At 40.2% G+C, this 16,769-nt stretch overlaps 1 protein-coding gene across 1 annotated transcript in view; it reads left to right on the top strand.

The window, feature by feature from the left end:
* The window catches only part of EPHA6 (EPH receptor A6), a 356,637-nt gene that overhangs the window by 88,227 nt on the left and 251,641 nt on the right, over window positions 1–16,769 (top strand).

The following is a 16,769-nucleotide window of genomic DNA, read 5'->3' as shown; positions in this document are numbered from 1 at the left end:
CAGAAGATGCTTTCATAACTAAAGAGCAGTGATGATTTTTTCTCTGGTGCCCGCTCTGCAGTGTCTGAGGGTGGGCACGTTTGTCTCTGTGCCAAAGCTGGTGGTGGAGATGCCTCTGGGACAGCTGGGGATGTGTTTTTACACTGTGACTGTTGTGAAGTGAGCTGAGATTGAGAGCAGTCTTTCAAATAGCCATAATGTCTGATTCTGAGACTTTGCTTCTTGGCTCAGGTGTGAATTGAAAATTGAGTTGAAAAGACTTGTTGTGTCAGTAAGTCTTCTACTAACTCTTTAATACTCATCAAATCAGAAAACACCTGACTGATACTAACTCTCTAAGGGAAAACACAAACTATTTACATTTAGCTTGTTGTCATAGGAGCAGGATGTTGGGGTCTAGGTGGGGGAAGAGTAGAAGCCATTACATCTTAGTGTGATAAGAAGACCTGAGTTATATTTATACAGTTTTCATGTCTTTGAGCTCCTTCCTCCAAATCCCGACCCCAAACCCTTCTGTCCTTCCCATTCCCTCACTGGAGCTGCAAATCTGAGTCTTGAAAGTGTTTGACACCGTTGTATTGGTGCTTCCTGTAGTCATGCTCTGTGACATATTCAAAAGAGAGGATTATTTCTCGCCTCTGCACAAAACTAACAGTCAAAATAACAATTTTGCACTTGGAAATCTGTTCTGACAGCTGGGTGATGGGCAGTGCTTGCTAATAGTTGGGTTTTTCCTACGTGCAAATGGTGTCAAACTTACTGCACACCATCGTGTGGCTCGGGGGGGAATAAGCACTTCATGGCAAATGGGGTTTGTCTGTCACAGAATTTAAAGAGTAAATTTCTGGTTTGATACCTGTGGAGATGTGCAGGCTCTCTTCAGGAACTATTAAGTGGTATAAGGAAAGAAATTCTGCCTTTGTCATTGCTCGTGGTTTTGCGAAGCAGCAAGAATGGGAATAAAAACAGTGTTTGATCAGTTTTACTACTGCTGTTAAAAATCAGGGGTCGTTTTTAACTGCCAAATTCTGGTTTATTTGCTTCTCTGACTGGCAACATTTCAGTTATTTCAATTTATGTGGGTTTTATGTGTATTCCTCTCTGTCTGTGAATCCATCAGTGCTCCCTATCCATCCCATTTTCTTTTAAAAGCATAAAAGCGTGTGAGAAGAATTCCCAACTAGTTTAAAATATCCATACTTATTCAGTGTATGCCCCAAGCTGTCTAGTCAGTTCAGAGGCATATTGATGGGGAGTCTTTTGTTCATTTGGAACAGTCTTCCTTTTCTGAGGCCAGGGGGGAAAAGTCCCATTGATTGCAAGATGTGCACAGGTATTTGTGTGTTGTGTACATTTCTTAGTGGGATAACCTGAAAAAATACCATCTTCTCTAAACTTACTGTGTAAACAATCTAGCATCTTTGATTTCAATCTGCTTTCAAGATGTTCCCCTCAAACTCCCAAAATAACAGCAGCATTCACATGTTCTTCCTGTTTCTTTAGGCGTTAATAAATACATTAATACCCATAATTTGGCAATATTAATCAGAAATGGCTCTGATATGAACTGCTTTGTCAAATCATTGATACCAGCCCCATTAACAAGTTCCAGCTTAAAAAGGAGTCTAATAAAGAGCAATTAAAAGTAGCAAGTTCAATGTCATATATTACCTGAATTCCAGCCCAAGACAAAACCTGTGCTAAGGTTAACAAATGTGAAATGTATACAGATCATATCAGGACTTTGTTTATGGTTTATTTATATTTTATTTTATGGTGTTTGGTGGTTTATTTTACACAGGAACAAACAATCATGGCAAGGAACATTATAGACTCTTGTAATGGTTCTGTTTGGGTGTGATATAGAAATAATGGGATGATTGTCAACTGAAGTCTGCTTCTGTAATGATTTACCAAAAATTATCTGAATTATCAAGGTTAGCAATTAATGGCAGAGAAAAATTGAGTTTCATATGGCAATTAATGATTATTAAAGAAAATTCAGATTTTATTTTAGTCTTAACCAATCAAACACAGTCCAGAAATGTATTTTACCAACCATAAAGGTTGATGCTTCTTGAGGACCATTCTGAGGAACCCAGCAGCCCCACAGGATGTTATGTGGTATAGCTGAAGAAATTTTACAAGTGTAAAATGACAGGCACTGACAGACTCAGCTGGTTTATTTTAATTAAAACAAATACAGTAGAAATAGGAATGCAAAATTTAAATTCTCTCACCTTGAGTTGCCTGAACAATGCTTCCCAGGGACATGAATGCCTGAACGCACTGAGTCTGTAGGTGGACAAACACTTCTTTCCATCATTCATCACTTGCATTTGTGGAATGTTTCAGTGGTAGGACCTTGGCTTTGCCTTCTTTAGCCATTTCATCTGATTCAATTAGAGAAACTTCTCATCTTGCAGATATGAATGACACCCTGCTCACACTGGACCTGCAGGGTGTCTGTGTTACTGGGGAACCAAGCAGCTCATACCAGACATGCTTTAGTTACCTGTACGTTGGCAGCAAAACAGGAAAAGGGGGGGGGAAATGTAAATTGGAACTGCAAGTTTAATAGTTAGAGACACAGGATTGTGTAAAGCTCCTTGTGATTTTTCTTACACACGTTTATCTCCTCATGAAGTGTAATCTCCTTTGCCAGGCACTGAAGGAAGATGGGTAAAGGAAAAGCAGAGTAAGATTTAAACTACCAAAAAAAAAAAAAGGGGGGGAGGAAAAAAAAGATTAAATTGAAAATTTTGAGATTTTTAAGACCAAACCCTCCCACCATGGAAAGTCCCTCCTGCAGCAGAGTTGGGACTGTTCCCTTGTTCCCTAAGATAGGAGTGTAAGATTTCAAATTTCTATTTCCTGCCAACTCTTTTTGGAGAGCAGGAGATGGGAATTTGTCAAAGAGGATGAATAGTTGGAGACTAAGATGATCCACTGACTATTTCCTCTCTACCAGAGAACATGACCAGTGCAGAGGGTCTCCTGGGACTGCCTGCAGCTCCTGCCTGCATTAGTGGACATGTTCTGTCTCCTAGACCACAGCAGGTGGATCTTGCTTCAGGACCCTTAAATACCCTTTTGCTTTCAAAATGGAAGGCAGTCAAGTAGGAAGATTGGTAACACAATTTCTCAGTTTCATAAAAAAAGATCTGAAGCCTCGTTTCCCCCTGAAACCAAACCTTTCTATTTTCTTCTCATTTCAATTTCCTCCTTTCACCTGAAGCCTGCAGTGAAAGCTCCCAGGGACTGATGATCCTCAGGGATCAGCACTGTCAGAAAGGAGTCCCTTTGGGAAGGAGCAGGAGGGGACAGAGGGGAGAGCACGTGCAGAGCAGCGTCAGAGGTGGCCTGAGGAATGGTGGGAGTGTTTAGATGTGCTTATTTACCCACCAACATCCACTCTCAGCTTGTTCTCCACTATCCCCTGTTTGCTCTGCACTATTCCCTGGGGGTTTTTGTTGAGCAGGAATCCCCTGACAGTGCCCCAGAGAGCAGGGAGGATGGGAAGCCTCCAAAACTCACTGAATTCTTCCTCCCTTCTGGAGTGTCAGGGACAGCAGTTGAATATCAGTCTCCTCTGCACTGATCTCATAGGGAGAGAGTTAAAATAGTTGGGGTTCTAACTATTTGAGGTTTTTAATAATAAAATCATTAAATAGTTGCACTATCTTTGCAAATAAATAGTCATACAATACATTCACATTTATAACAGCTTCTTGGATGTGTCACTGCTCTGACAGAGGTTCACCCTTTTTTTCCTGTGCTTAAGCAAAGATAGTTTATTTTACATGATTTATGTGAGTCTGAAGAGCTTTAGATTTCACCATTTCAATGGCAGGGCTCAAGACCTTTGTGATCATTGGTGATACCTGTTGGTCCCTGAGGAAACTACTCCTTGGTCTATGTAAGGACATCTGGGAACACCCAGCACGTGTTAAACTTAGGATTCTGAGTATGGATAAGATGGAATTGTGATTTTACAACTCCATATTCAGTTTTTAGGTCAGACTGCTAAATAGGTGTTTTTAACACAATCCAAGAAGATACATGGGGAAAAATAGGAGTGATGGATAATAGGTCTGTAGGTAACAGCACAGAAAAGCAAGTGATCAAACCAAAAGCATCTGAATATTTTCAACCACACATAACCATTAACATATGGAAAAAATCTGACCTCAGGCACTGGGTACATTAGAAAAAAACCTGTGTCTACAGTAGATGAAAACTTCATTTCCTGTCTGCTGTGAAGGGACATTGCAGGTGCTACTGGCAGTACTTTTATGTTCATATATCCTGGGTTTAACTTCTCCAAGGCAGGTGATGTCCCAAGCTGTTTTATGCTGTCTCTCTCTTCCATTTTTGCTTTTTCCACTTCCTCAGAGAGAACCATTTTTTTTCCTTAAGGCTTGTAATTAGTGTGAATTAAAAATAAGACAGTTGCTTAGCTGAACAGGAGGAAAATGATGCATGGTGGACCCGGTGAAATGCATGGGATATCAGTCACTATCAGAAAGATGAGTTTTCAGTGAGCTGTACCACTTTGGGGAGGTCTGGCTTGCCTGTGTTCATTCACTTTGCCATTTTCTCAAAAACTTTAGGTTCATTTGGTGGCTTTTATACTTCTTTAAAGTTACGTGATTCTGCCTTGTCTTTTCAGTGTCTTAAAACTGTAGATATTTAAGTTTATTACTGATTTTTTTGTTTGTTTGCTTTTGAGTTTTTTTGTTTTGTTTTGGTTTTTTTTTTTACTGCAACAAAGTGTTTGGAATTAAATAAACCCCTAAGGGAACCTGTCTTCAGTGACTGCCTGATTTAGCAGCCAGAAAAATCTCAGTACCTCATGAATTCCCATTGTAGCTCACACCCCGTCCTTTTTACTTAATCTACAACCATCTGCAGATTTGGGTGAATTGTAACAAAAAAATCTGATAGAACGGCTGAAAAGGAGTGCTGCTTCAGAAGTGAGGATTTAAAGAAGAAATAAAAACCTTCCTATTTGATTCTATGTAGTAATGAAACTACAGTGGTACTAAATGAAGTTGTCTACGCACTTGTCGTGTCATCCTTGCACTATTTTGAGCAAGTCAAGAACCTTACAATAGGCATTGCAACTTGGTTTCCAGAATGTTTCACTGTAAAAATTCAAATTAAAACCTTGATTTTTCTGAATGTATTACGCACAACCAGAAAAGTTAATGTTTGCAAAGTGAACGAATGCTTGGAAATTACTGCTTTTCACTTTGGTACTGAAATGTGTGTTGGGTGGAAATCTACTTTGAGGGTGGAACAAGGAACCCAGCTCAGGTGAAATAGCGAATTTCAAACTGAAAAACTCCAGTATTCTGTTTGTACACAGAGACATGAACTCAGAAAGCAAAGCATTGCTGTTAGCTCAGATATGAGTTGCCTCAGGTTGTGTGTTAGTGTGTGCAGCTGGGTATTGATCCCACCAGCTCTCCCTGATAAACAGTAGACAGAAATTGTCCAAGGGAGAGCAGGGATTGATTTTTGTTGTTGTTGTGTAGGACTCGGTACCACAGCTGCATGATCTGACATCAGCAGCAGCTCCCAGTACATTTATTTATTTGTTCTCGTTATGCTGAAGAAGTCACTGCAGTGAAGGCCACGTGCAAAACTCGCAGTACTGATGGAAACAAATACTTTAACCTCTGTAAAGTGCACCATAAAATACAAATACAGTCGTGTATCTATTCAAGTGTGCATAAATATCAACATATTAGTGCATCTGTTCAGCTGTGCATGAGTACATTGTAAAGCTGTTGTTGGATTTGTTTCTGTCACTTTGTGAGGTGCTGAGCAGATTTCTCAGCCCCATTGGTTTCTCCCCCACTGATGCACTCAGGTCACTTGTGTCCTGTCTCCTCGCTGTGGGGTTGGTGGAGGGGCCGTGTCCCAGGATTGGAACAGGGATAAACCCAGACCCTGGTGTGGGTGTGGAGGGACTGGCACAGAGACTGGTGCTGTGCTCTGTGTGTGAGGTGCCAGAGGGGCAAACAAGGACAGGCTTTAGGTCTCATTCCCAAATATATTGTGTGCAGCTGGATTCCCCTAGATATGACCAGGTGCTGTCTTTGAACAATACCAGCCTAGTCACAATTTAATTCTTGGTCAGACCTTATACTTTGTTTGCCTTCCCAAAACAGACTCCAAATGAAATGTGGTATTAAATTCAAAGGCATTTATTTGTCAGCAAGAAACAGCTGCATCCAACACAACACACCAATGGTGAAAGTGTGAGTGACAAAGACTGGCAGGATGGATCCTGCAGTGAGGAAAGAAGGCTCTAATTCCCTGTTATTGTCCCGTGTCCCTCACTGGCTCAGGATTTGTCCTCCCAATGTGTGTGACGTCCCAGAGAGCCTGAAGAGAAGCAGTGCCTCCCCAGTCCTGGGCAATGCACCTGTATCTTGCTTGCCACATCATTTTGGTTCTGGTTCTGGGAGTCAGGAGCTAAAGCCTGAGCTCAAAGGTCTCGGGTTAATCTGGCTTGGGAAATGTTGGTTGCGTTTTACACGTGATCAACCTGAACTGTGTCAGCAGTCGAATATACTGAGTGTGGGTGGGTTTGGTCTGAGGGAAACCCTTGCCCTGCTGTGTTTAATGCATGTGACCTTTCAGCATTGCTCGGGTTTATCTCAACAGCTGGAGGAAGCTTTTCTCCAGCTGCAGGAGGAGTGGGCTGGGGTTTCTCAGGGTTGAGTGCATTGTCCTCAGTAAGCAGGTTTTGGTGCTGGAAATGTGCATCTCTGGGAGCTCCAAAGAGGTCCTTGTGGCAAGCACGTGGAGGAGAACAGAACCAGAATGGTTCAGGACTTAACAACGATTGTTGAATACAAAATGCCTTGAGTTACTCATGGAGTTCACTGAAATTCAGAGGAACCCTTTGTGAGGAAGGTGTGAGGTACAATTGGCCACCAGCTGGACAGGGGGGCACGCTGGGTGTGCAGCACAGTCAGGGAAAAATCACGGTTTAAGGACTGCCAGAGCCACGTCTTGCCATAAAGTGACAGTTCTGACATAATAGATAATATTTACCTTCGGAAATTCAGTTTCTAGGGTGTTTGTTATTCACTGACTTTTTGTTGTGGAACCCTGAAAAGTAAAAACAAATATTAGCTCCGAAAAAATTTTAGTCATGGTGCTCAGTGAAAATTTTTTAGGTTTTTACACTACAGTAGACTGTGGATTTTTTTCAATGACGGTAAGAAATCTGACTTAAAACTGTTTATGTAAGTATGTATGGTGTTCAGAGATTATAATATATTCATAATGTAATGGCTCAGAAATTCTCAGAATTAGATTTTTCTGTTTTAAAGGTGATTTTTTTTTTATGCTGCTGCTGAGCACAAGCACTTAAATTTATGCCTTGAAATAATTGAAACATTTTAGAATATCATTATTTCAATATAGATTATGTCCCCTTCGAGGACTCAACATAAAGCTGAGCTCCAGAATCTGAAGATAATCACCAGTACTTCCTCCAAGGCAGGTTATTAATCAGTAACACATTCACAAATAAACCATAAAACACGTCCTGTAATGAAACTGTTCCCATAGAGGCTTCCAATCATTTTATTCAGTCAATTATTACAGCATTTATGCTGAGAAATGTAATTTCAGAAGCGATCAATAAAGGGTTTCCTCTTGCATGGTGTGGCCTAAGAATACAAGCACAAAGAGGTTTCTGAGAAGGTTTGTCTTGAACACAAGAAAATATTTACAGTTGTTTAAAAACACGAACTGTATTTGCCTTGGGTAACTCTGAGTAATAATACAGGTGAGACAAGATTTGCTTTAGCCAACAGACTTATCCTTTTCTGCCTAAAACTTGGAAACAGCATCAAAAGCAGTTGTTTTCCCCAGGAAAACGAATGCAGATAGGAAGTCACTGTGTCGTGAGCTGACATGGGCTGTGAGGGCAGTGCTGTTCAAGAGGTTCTCAGAGGTCACACCACCCAAAATCTGAGTTGTTTTAGAGGCGTTATCTGAGCATTATTTTGGGGGGTGCTCACAAGCTTAAGCTCTTGTCAGGTGGAAGAAAAAAAATTACCCCAAATAATCCAATGGCAAATGCAACGTTATTAGTAAAGTTCTGAGTGACTTGTGTGTGTGTGTGGCTTGGATTAACTTCCACCCCACTTCCTTTTACTTTTTGGAGTCCCATGAAATGGCAGGAGAATCCTCTGCAGGGCAGGGTCCTGAGCTCCTGAGAGGTGGCTGAGCTGGGGGTGGTGGCCTTTTGGACAGAGATTGCCATGAATCTTCCCCCCCTCTGCAAAGTAAATATCTCAGTGAAGGAGCTGATCCTTGGGAACCAACCTGCTGTGGCTGCTCAGGGTGGAATAAATTATGTAAAGCAGGTCTCCTACCTCGCAGTGAAACATCTCCCAGAGTCAAGGACTGCTCTTGAAACGTCTCTCTTTAAAGCAGCTTTGCTTCAAAGGGGTGCTGATCAAAGCAGGAACAAACTCCCAAAGGACACGGGAATGGATGCACAGAAAGATGATCCTCCAAATGCTAACAGTGAATGTTTAGTTATTTGGGAGCTGGCTATTATATAATAATACTTGTGGATGGGAAATGTCTTAATTTCGCTGTGACAGCTTCAAGGTATTCCCAGATGTTAAATATTTCAAGGCTTATCTTACATATATTCATAAACAAGATGAAAGTGTTAATTCTAATTAAAATGATGCACAGTTCAGTGGCAGCCCTAATAAAGTCCCTGTGGAGCAGTAAATTTAATAGCAGCCTATCTTTTATGCAGAGTCAAAATGTAGATTTCAATTTGAGTGTAAACTAATCTTCAAGGGGAAAACTGAGTAGTCAAGATAGAAGAAAGGAAAAATCACATTTAAAAGTTATGTTTAAGGTGTGCAGTATTTTATAAACCAGCATCTGTGTAGAATAGACAAGAAACTGAGGTGGGGCTTAGGCAGACAACAACCCCCATCCCAAATTTAATGAATATTCCAGTGTTCTAAAGTATTTATTTCACTTGGTGAGTACAATCCTAAAGGTTCTGCTTGCTGGAATATTCCTCATATTTGCCTGTTGTAATTTTTATTGGATTTTTATTTTAAAGCAGTATTTGAAAACCAGTATTTAAATGTGATTTACCAGGGAACTATTGTGTTCTGGAGGTGTCTTAGACACATTCATGTTCAAGATGCCTTCATAAGGATAGCAATAACTTAAATGTTGAATTTTGGGGTATCAGAGATTGGAGTAATAGTTGAAGATGTAAAAGTGGCTTTTTGTTTGTCACTCAGAATAAATTTACCATATTTAGCAGGGGAAAAAAAGGATCTTCAGAGTCCCGTTGAGTCAGGAGATGTTGAAAACCCTGAGGAGGAAAATAGGGGAGTGCCTGAAGGGAAGGTTTGTTTGGAGCATTTAGGATGCCAGGAAAGGCAAATCCCAGAGTATGAGGATATGGAGACGTTTCTCTTCGAAAAATCAGAATAGGGATTCTTTGACTAATAATGAATAATGCATTTAATTCTTTCTGCATGTATTTCTCTTTGTAAACTACGAATTGTGATCATCTTGCCTGTTCATCTCAGTTGTTTCAAATTACACACCCAATTACTGCAATTAACAGGTCATGGCAAACCACGGCAGTAAGAAATGCTGTGTTTGGATGGAATTGATTTGGCAAAAAATCTTTTTGAGTTCTCAATAAAGACCTCAATTCTTCTCCAAAGCAATTTCTGGTAGAAAATTTAGATTGATTAAAAGATTTATTTATTTTTCCTTCTGTATTCTTAATAAACATGAAGTATACTGATGGTGCCAAACTGGAAAATAATTAGAGATTGTTAGTGCAGTGCAGAGAATTCAAAACTCACTTTTAAATGGCCTTTGGATATCTTGCTCTTGTTGGATTTTTAATTTTTTTTTTTTTAAAAACTATAACAAAACCATAAAAGATGTTTAACTTTTGTCAGAAAATCATATTCTAATCTCAGGTGGTTACTGTTTGGTTTTTGATGTTTGTTTTATTGTGTTTCTTTGAGTATTTTACTTACAGTGATTTGGGTTGTGTGAGCCATTTGGGTTTCTGTGACTTGATCAGGTGACTGAAATTTGGAACTAAAATTTCCTGTTTGAGGGTTTTCAATATTTGCTGGAAATCCAAACATTTAGTGAGAAGTCCCCAGCTAAACTACAGTGCCGGAGTGAAGAGCAGGCACCCAAGTGCAGCAGGAGGGAGCAGGATCTGTGGACAACATTAGTATCCCAAAGAAACGGCCACCACGGGACCAGAGTCCCATTCCAGAGTTTCTCTAAAATGCTTCTTTTGACCAGCAGTCCTGAGCTGGAGATTGTTCAGTGCATGGGAAATCTGCAACCTGCAGTGGGAACGAGGCTGGAGTCAGGAGGAACTCTACATTGTTGTGTTTGCTGTGCATCTCCACACACACAGCCAGGGACAAACACAGATAACAATGCTCAAACCTTCTTTAAGAAGCGTTTTAGAGGGGATTTTCTGCTGGCAAGGACGTGTCCTGTCCCATTCTCGCTAATCAGGCTGGTGAACTGAGTTTTGTTCTTTCCTGTTCTTGTTCCTCTGTTACAATAATTACGATTAACCCAAGGACAAAGTGACATCACTTAGCTAGGGGTCCTTTGCTATTGAAACGTTTAAAACACCTTGTTTGTTCTTTACCATTTATGTTAGACTTTGGGATACTGTTTTGGATCCTACAGTGCTGATTTGTGCTCATGGAAGCACTATATACTAAACTCAGAATTTTCAGTATCAGGCCCCTTGATCATTAGCAGCTCTATGCTTATGATAATAATGAGATTTTGGTTATTTTGGAGATGGTGAGTAGTGAAAGGTTTGTAGTTTCCAAAGGAAAACAATGATTAATTTCTCTTAAAGTCATGCAAATCAGAATCAAGTCAGAGGTTGACTAAATAATTGTGAATACAAGTGTGCAAACATGATCAGGACCAAAAATCCAGGCATCAATTTTATAGTTATGAGGTACTTTTATAGACTCGGATTAGATGGAGGACAACACTTGGAGGGGTCAGCAGGCACAGCCACCTTCATCACTCTCCATCCCTGTGACTCCACACTTCTGCAGCAGTTCTCCTCACAGTTGGGTGGGGGTTTGGATTTTTTGGGTTTTTTTTAATGTGCAATAGATGAAGCAAAGTTGTAGGAGAAAATTGAATCTAATGATCAGGGGTTTCTTTATGCTTGAGATCTGGTGCTTACATGCAGATGTATTATCATGACATTTTAAGACTTAGAAATACCTTTGTGATGTGTTTTGATCTAAAGATGCTACGACACAAACTCCTGTGAATAGAAAAATCCTTGCTTAAACTGAATTCTTCCTCTAAAGGAGGAAGAGGTGGCCTGACTAAATGAGAATAAATTTGGAAACAACTTGTGTTCCAGGTAGCTGTAACAAAAGAAGTAACGACAATAGAAATAAAAACCCCTGCAAATAATCATGAGGTTGCTCTCAGTGGCTGTATTTTATTGATTTAAAACTATAGGTCATGCTACTCACCAGAGCCTAGTGAGAGGAAGAGACAAGTAATTTTTTTTTTAAAACTGTAAATGTAAAATGTGTGCAAGGTGTCCACTGCTGAAATGATGTGCCTTCATAACACACATAGCCTGGTCTGGTGATCCACCACTCCCCACATCATTTCACAAGGCAGCACTGAGACTGATCTGATCCCAGCACTGTTGAGTTGGAATAAATTTCCCCGTGACAGGAAAAGGATCCAGAGATGAAATATTCTTCCATATCATACCACACCTGCACCAGTGCCTGGATGGCACCAGTTCTGTTCATTCTCAGTGTCTGAAAAGTCCTGCATTGTAAATGTATGGTGAAAGCTGCAATTTTGGGGTCAGAAAGAAGGATTTTATCCCCAGCGTGGCACTTCTCATTCAGAATGTTCAGGGTTTTTTGATTCCTTGTTTGTTTGTTTTCCTGAAAGAGTATCCAGTCTCATTAGCAATGAAAATAATGTAACTTGTAAGGAATAGCAAGCAGTGGGGGAATCTACTGGACAGTTGTATTTACAGTTAGCAGAAAAGGAATTGCCTAATAAAAAAAGGATTTTCTTTCAAGAGAAACCTGTAAAACTGTTACCTTTGTTTCTGATTTATGGACTTTCCTACTCTTCAGGAATAAATTAGGTAAACCTGGAAGAAATGAAGGCACAGTAGCTATAAAACATCCTATTGATTTTTGACTAAACCTCTGTCTTCAGTAATTTTTGCAGTTGCCTGCATCCAAAAAAACCCACCGTGCAGCTACTGCAGCAGCAATTTAAGTAATTGATGTTTGATTGGTCCTTTATCCCTGCACCTTATCCCTCTTTACCTAATTGTTCATAGCGTGAGCACAGCAATTTAACCTGAAAATCAAGGACTGGAGCACAGTGAAACTCTGCTCTTGCTGTAGAAAGGAGTGGTAGCAGTAGTGAAGATATCCCTGTGATGTTTATTTTCCTGGAGTGGCAGTAATACTGAAAATATCCACTGGGTGTTTATTTGTTGATTTAACTTCCAGAACATCAGTACTTTGACTTTTCCACAATATATTCTCTTGGGTCTTTCTTCTTGGCTTTTGTGGGGGTTTTTGTTGGTTTTGGGGTTTATTATTTTGTTTTTCAGGAGGACCACGGAGATGTAGAGCGATGCTATATCTGAGGAACAATCAAATGGTTACAATATCTGTAGTTCCTGAGAAAACTCCATGGTAAAGCTACTAAAATAGCAATATGGAGCTCTTTTTCTCAGAAAGGACTTGGAACTGAGAGAAATGCACGGTCTCAATTCTGCTGTGAGCAATTAGCCATGGCAAGTATCTTGAAAAAGGGGTAACTTGAAAAACAACTTCAGATATTTCTCTTCTGCTTTAGACTTCTGTGTTAATGACAGTTGGAAAAGGGAATGAATCCTTAAAAATATAAAAAATCAGCACACTGTGCAGTTTGAGTATATTGAGTATAATGGAGGTTAGTGGTGTTGTTTGATCTGTACCACTTTAGTGATCTTGCTTAATGCCCTGTTAAAGCCATCAGCTTAAAATATTACTGTTTCTACATTTCCTACAGTCACTTTTATTGGCTCTCCAGTGTTACTGTACTGCTGCACTCTGACCTTCTGGGAGCATTCCAACTGTAATGGGGTGAAAAAGAGGAAATCCTGGCTTTTCACTTGTGGAAAAGAGGCTGAGTGCATTTGAGAACTGGTCCTGCTCCAGCACAGAGTTACAGCAGCACTTCTATATTTGAGGCTAAAATGAGTGAATGGATTTTATTTATTATGATATTTCTCTCTTTGCATTTAAACATTGTCGAAATGTCACATTTCCAAACAGAATTCAGCTGGGGGAAGTGCTGGGGCAGGACTGGCCATGGTCAGTGTTGATAAAGCATCTGCCAGGGGTGTTTCCTCTGCTCTCCCTCAGGCTGGGCTGCTGCTCTGCTGAGGGGGTGTCTGTCTGCTGGTCAGCCTGTTTATCATTCTTTCAGAGCCAGCATTTGCATATCAAAGGCCTGATAGGAGTAAACACACTTTATACTTCCATCTGTCATTCTCCTCCCATTGAGACCCAAAATAAGAAGAGAGTGGCAAGCAAGAGGTTTATTTTTTTTTCCTGCTTTAATTTTATACCATTTTTGCTTTGAATTATGAAGGATGCCTAGATAGAGTTCTCTGTAGCTGTTTTTCTTTCCATTAAGGTCTCTTGACTGAAGCTATCCTAAAATAACATCTGTACTCTTTGAAGAGGTGAGACCGACAAAAAATTAAACCTTTATTCTTCATGTCTTAACTCTGCATTTCCTAATACTTCAAAAGGTACAAAAAAATCATTTCAGGATGTCTTGTCTTTCTTCTTTAATAAAACTTGGACTCTACATGTCTTAATTTGCAAGAAGATTAAGTTTTCTTAATACTGTTTTCTAATGCAGACATAATTCCTTAGTATGTACAGAAAATGAGGACAGGTTTTATTTCCATTTCTCACTTCTCTTGCGCTAGTTCTCGATAGAATTTTTACTTTTTTCTTTGTAATTTCGAGGAATGAGCAGGGAAAATACTTGTGGTCCTGTGTTCTCTCCCATCTCCACGTGTGTTTCCATGAAACAACCTTCCCTCTCTCCAGCCTGCACCACAGGGTTTGCAGGGTGGGAAATGCAGAGGCAGTGAGGAGTTTCTGGTCCCTCTTGCCTTTTTATTATTTCTGGAGCTCTGCAGTTTGTAACTTGGTGGGAGTTCACTGGGAGACCAAACACAAGATGAGCTGAAGTTTCTCTTTATTTTAGCTTGAAGCCAAATCTGGATTTACTGCCAGAGAGTTAAATGATCTTCCACAGGGAGGATGAGCTCACCAACTCTTTGGAGCCTGGCTCTCACATTTTCACTTACACTTGAGTGCTCCTGAGCCCAGTAAGGTCACAAGCTCAACTGGGGTCTTTGAGCAGTATTTTCGAGCTCTGAGCTTCTCACACATGTGCTCAGCAGTTCAGAGTGCAGGGGCAGCCAAAGGCCTCGCTCTGCTGTCCTTAAAAACCTTCTCTTTGACAAAGGTTAGTGCAGAAGAAAAAGCTTCAACTAAATGTCATCAATCAGCTCCCGTGTCCAGTCTACCAAAAAATAAAATAAAAGCTGCTGAGAAAGATGTGTGAATGAAGCTGGGAGTTTTCCTGTTCCCCTTGATTAAGATTTCACAGCATAAATTAAGCTGGCAAGAACCACTGTGAACTGCATAGCCAGGGTAGCTACTGAACTAACTTATTTTATCACTAACTTTATCATAGGGGGTGCAATCCAGCAAACTCTTTTCTTGGCAAATATCTCAAAAATATCTCTAATATGGCAGAATTCACGTAAGGAGCACCTGCAAGTCCTAGAACATTTTACAGGTTTCCTTCACTGTTTTGCTTATGGTTCTCATTCCCACCCCCAGCAGCACTGGAACAATGAGGTGGATATGTCCAATTTCTGGCATTGGTTTTCTCAGGCTTTGGTTTGTGTAGCTTCCTTCTGAGGGCCCTGTTTGTGGCAGGAGTTTGAAGTGGGGTTTTTTTATAATGGGGTGATGGTTAAAGTAGATGCCTGTATTTCCTAAGGGAAGTGACTTATTTATAACTGGGCTTTTTGGTCTGGAATACATTCAACTGAACTTTGTCCTCTGTGCTGCTTGGAGGGACCCAGTGTGCAGGATTGCTGCACTCAAACTGCTGAGCAAATTAGGGCAGTGATGTGAAGTGGCATCCAGTTTATAGAGGATATGAAGCACAGGACTGATATTGTCACTGTCACCTCAGGCATGAAGAGAAGGGAGGCAGAAACACTCCCTGCTAACCATGGCATAGACGTTATAGAGCTGTATTGATATTCAGACATTGGCTTGCAGTGACCTGTGCTGGAGGCTGATGGCATATTGGGTGAGCTCATGGCCTGCTTTTCATCTGCAAAGGTTTCCTGAGAGCAGGAGATAAAAGAAAGCCACTTGAAAAACTCACGGTTATTCAAGCTGAGTCAAAAAAAATAATAATAATTCAACAAGACACTGATTTTTTTTGCATGACTAAGAGTCTATTAGACTTTTCATAAAAGAGACAGAAAGCTTGGTTAGCTCATCAGGAGTGTTGTCCCTTTCTGTGATAATTTGCTTATTGCAAAAGAAAGAAACAAAAAAATTTAAGACTACCTTAAAAGAAACTAAGAACTTAATCCATAAAAGTCGTTGTCATTCTCTTTATTAGTGGTGTTTAGGAATATTGAAGGGGAAATGATGCTTTGCAAAGTCTAAATCTGTATGTACACGTTTCAGGCCCACGTGATTTCAAGTCTTTTTTTGATCTAGTGACATAAATGTGCATGTCAGTCTCCTGGCACGTTCTTTTCATTTTCCTTCCCGAAACCATTTAAGCTCTTGGAAGGTGTGGATTAGCTCAGCCATCTCCCATTTCTGTTAGTTACAGGTAATGGTGCAGATTGGGACCGAAATAGCTCAGCTGGGCTCTCGTTCTGTGTTTTGCTGCAGGTGGCAGCACAGCCAAGAACCACCATGCAAACAGACACATGGGCTGTGTGTCAATACCCTTCATTTGCTCCCAGTGCTGCTAACCTGCTGTTAAACACTGCATCACTGGTATTTCTTTGGGTCTCTGCAATAAAACAACTTCAGGACTGATTCCAATAAAATATATTGACATATAAATACTTTCCAAAGCGATTGGTGAGTTAAAAAATCTACTCTGAGACAGAAAAAATGGGGTTTTTGTATATTTGCTTAACCTCAGGTGAATTTTGTCAAATACCTTGTTGTTAATAAAAAAGTCAAAATGTGTTTTGGTTTTTTTCTTTTTTCTTCTCAATTTCAGCTGGGTTGTTTTAAAAGGCAGTGCTGGTAATTTTATGTTGTTAGGTAAGATTTGGCAGCAATATTTCTGTACATACCTCTACATATCAGCAGGGTAGCCCACAGAGTCTCTGGGAGGACTGGAATCCTGATTAAAGGAGTTGCAGATTTTACACTCAAAAGTCTCCAGCAGTCACAGCTCCTTCAAAAACATTGAAATGGTGGTGTAGCAATAAGCAAAGAGGATCTGCCTGAATTATTCAAACAATGAAACAGTTCAGAGTGATCTTATCCATCGTGGCTGGAGTTTAGCTTAACATAAGCTGTTAGCTCAGAGGAGGAATGATGGTTTGTGTGTTTGCTTGGTGCAGTGAT

The sequence above is a fragment of the Myiozetetes cayanensis genome, unplaced genomic scaffold (assembly GCF_022539395.1).
Source record: "Myiozetetes cayanensis isolate MyiCay16 unplaced genomic scaffold, myiCay2020 scf5-8, whole genome shotgun sequence".
Lineage (NCBI taxonomy): Eukaryota > Metazoa > Chordata > Aves > Passeriformes > Tyrannidae > Myiozetetes > Myiozetetes cayanensis.
This window is presented reverse-complemented; position numbering and strand designations above follow the sequence as displayed.